The sequence below is a fragment of the Alosa alosa genome, chromosome 10 (assembly GCF_017589495.1).
Source record: "Alosa alosa isolate M-15738 ecotype Scorff River chromosome 10, AALO_Geno_1.1, whole genome shotgun sequence".
Classification (NCBI taxonomy): Eukaryota; Metazoa; Chordata; class Actinopteri; order Clupeiformes; family Clupeidae; genus Alosa; species Alosa alosa.
The window spans coordinates 18407807-18411561 of record NC_063198.1 but is presented as its reverse complement, the minus strand read 5'-3'; positions in this window follow the sequence as shown (position 1 = coordinate 18411561).

Here is a 3755-nt window from a genome sequence, read left to right as displayed (position 1 = left end):
ACTTTGGAAGTGCACAGGAAGTTTATTTAAAAAGACTGTTTATACAAGCAGTACCTTCAGAGAATCTCTCCGCTGGCCGCCATCTTGTAATGAAGTCGCGATCAGTCGACTGCCGAGCACGAACGAACAGGAAGGACAGGGGAACAGATTGCAAAAGTAATTACAAAATTACTAATTACAAAAGTAAATAGGAAATATATAGTTACTGTCTACATGAGCATGATGAGTACAAAGTATCAACGAAGCTCAAAAGGTTTTACATCAATGATGGGAATCTTGCAATGTTGTTGACGGAAGACGTGCTGCACACGTGAAGGAAACAGCTGATCAGTTACGTGATTATTTACATTACTTGTGGACTGGACTTCAAATGGCAAATCTTGAGAAGATGGCAGAATACGAAGAACACAGAGTTATATGAGGAATTTGAAATCATCGGATCTGCAAAATATAAATAACTATTACTGCACACGTGAGGAGTGACCGGCCGGCATGTGTGCAGGCTACAGGTATACCAGTTTATATACTTAAACCCTAACTATTTCCTTGTCTAGTTAGAGCAGCTGATGGATCTTTAGGTGAAGTCATGCTGTCTCTCCCTTGATGCGCATCATTGTAAATAAACTCTGTTTCCTGATTTTTCATACTATTGGTCTGACTGGGCCTCCTGATTTTTTGATATTGAGGCAATAATTCCATGCAAAGGCTTGGGCTTCAGGGTCCCCTGACCCCTATGGGGCCTCTGGGCCTGGTAGGCCCGTGCAGTAATCCATCCCTGTCTAGATCCTATAGCAATGAGGCATAGAAAAGTTGGAGAACCTGTGGCTTAAAACAATATTGGTGGTTGCAGGGTAGATTTGAAGTGAAATGGGTTGCGATGGTCTGTCATTTTTAAAAAGTGGGTCCCCAGAAAAAAAGTTTGGGAAACACTGATTTAAGGTGTCCAATCTATTTAGTTGTTAAGTCGTGATGCAATAATGCGCCGTTAATACTTTCGCCGAGTCCAACTGCTCGCAGAGCCGCTTGTTTTTTCCCATAGACTGTAAAATAAGCTATTTTTTCCTGCTATTCAGAGTAGCCGATAAGAAACTTGTCATATGATTACTCACTTGCTCCCTCAACCTAACAAAATTACATGTTTTGCTATACTAATTGCTCTGTTAGAGTTAAGCAATTCTTTACCCTCACTAAAACGAAGGTGATGGAGACAGGGTTTACAGGTTGTGGAAACCAGCTGGCTGTGCTAGTATATGTTTTGACGAAAAAGGAAAAAGTTGTGGCCTCCAGGGATTGGACTTGTTTGTTCAGCACAGATGGATTCAGATCTGGGGAATTTGGAGGCCAAATCAACACCTTAAACTTGTTGTTGTGTCCCACCTTGAACTTATTGTTGTGTTCAAACCATTCCTGAATTTTGTGGCAGGACACAATATCCTGCTGAAAGAGACCACTGCCATCAGGGAATACCATTAGGTGGTATGTGTCAAATTAACATAAATGGCAGGATCAAGGATTCATCAGAGCAGGCCACCTTCTTCCATTGGATATCTTTCATACATATATTATTTTATAAAATAATGGGTTTAGATTGCATTGTGTACTTTTGTTGTCCCTATTGCAAAGTACTGAAGGAGGAGATTTTAGCAAAAACAGAATCTCTCAAACCCACATAACATCCCACACAACACAACAGAGGCTAAGCAACCAGTGAGAGCAGCCAAAATGTAAGCTATAGCAATTAACCCCATCCAGCCCCGCAGTTCACTCAGTCACACAGTGGATGTCAGTCACTGAAACCTACTGGCCATCACTGAGTGTGGTAGGCCACGGAACGGCCGTGGAGTGACTCAGAGGGAAACGATGACAGTGTCCACACAAGAGGGTCTGTCTGTGAGGGGAAGAGGCCTGTCTGTCATCTGCTCCTCATTACAGCTCTCGTGTCCATCGACAGACGGCAGCTGACTCCGGGTCAGTCCTGGTCCTGATCTGGCTCAGGGCCGGCACACATGAGGTAGGGGAGCACTTTTTGTTTTTGAGTTTTGAGCCTGGCTCGGTGTGATGTCAGTTTCTACGTGTGTGGTCACTGTAAAGAGGGCCTAAATGCACACAGTCCACTAATCACACATAGCTATTTGAACTAGCATGTTTTTGTTCAATGTTTTTAGTGTATGACTCAGTAATGACTCTCTCCTGCTTAGATAATGGGTGTGAACACAAACACTGGCATCCCTCAAACACTTACAATGTCAATGGCATGAAGGCCAGCAAATGTAGTTTTATTGTCATACATCTAACTGATGCATTTGGTGAGGTAGGATTTACTTTTGGATGAAATGTTGCCATGATATAACTTGGATGGTGTCTTATACATTGACTATGAGTGTACGCTTGATTAGATAGTAGATATAATAGTTTTACAAACACTAGGGTTTTCATTCTAAATATTTTTTTTTTGGTGAGAGAACCTGATCAACTCCTTTCTAAAAATGACAATTCTTTTGGTTACATTAAAGCAAAACCTGTATTATGACAATGAATCTACCTGTAATCAATAAGTGAGACTTCCAGCTGTGTTTTAAGTGTATTTTTCCATAACCTACATTGAAATAACCTGCTATACCCTTAGCAAATGTTTATAGTCAAGGTCAGTAAGCAGTGGCTGTACAAGCTCATCAGATCATGCGTATACAACCCCCAGTTTTTCTACCAATATTTCTGCATGATGGATGATATACATTTTACTGTTTGCACCATATGTTTGTACTTATATACACCTAAAATATCCAGACATATACATTTTCATGTCAGTCTCCCTTTGAAAAGAAGAAAAAGGGAAGCCGTCACTGAGGCAAATTTGACATATTTTGGCTGGCTAGCAGAAAAACATAGTTAACCCTATACTATAGGTTGGGGGAAATGGAACTGATATGATAGCATTGTGTTACACAGTAGACATGTTTCCCTTCCAGATGTGTGTGTGTGTCCAGATACTAGAATGAAATGCATGCACACACACACACACACACACACCAACTCTGATTAGGCCACTGAAGGACTCATCTGATGTGTGGCACTGCTGAAAGGCCCCCTGGTTGATTACAGAATTTCCTGGCAAGCCACAGCATCCAGAGCTGCCAAGAAAGAGCCACCCAGAAGACAGAGAGAGAGAGAGTTTAGTAAGCGTGCCTCGTCTTCACAAACATTACGTGGCTTATCAGCAAAGTGCTGATGCTCGTCTCTGCTCAAAACTTTCATCCATGAATTCTTACCGGGACATGAGATCGTTTTGAATACTGTGGTTAAATAAGTCTTCCAGATGACTTACAGGGAGCTATTTGTGGTTTGACCCCAGTTTCTCACATGTTCTAACTTTCATCTAGCAATGTTTTTGAGTTATATGGGAGTCATTTAAGACCTACTGTATGAAAGATATGAATTTAGTCTCAATACCAGAGTCAGCGAGCGGCAGCAGCACCTGTATCTATTTAAATATGCCCGTCTTATCCTGAACTCTCAAACCACATTTGACATCTATTAACTCTGTGTCTGGTCCATATGTGCTCAGCTCACCCTGAGCACATTGCTGTAGCCTACTTCTTCCCACGGGTCCTCTGGGCAGGGTTACTGTGGGGTGTGGAAAAAGGAGTGTAGACAGAGAGAGAGAGTTATTACGTGGAAAAAAAACAGCACCTGTGGACTGTCCGAGACAAAAGACCAGCAACGTCAAGCCACATTTTCTATTTTGGGTCAAAGTC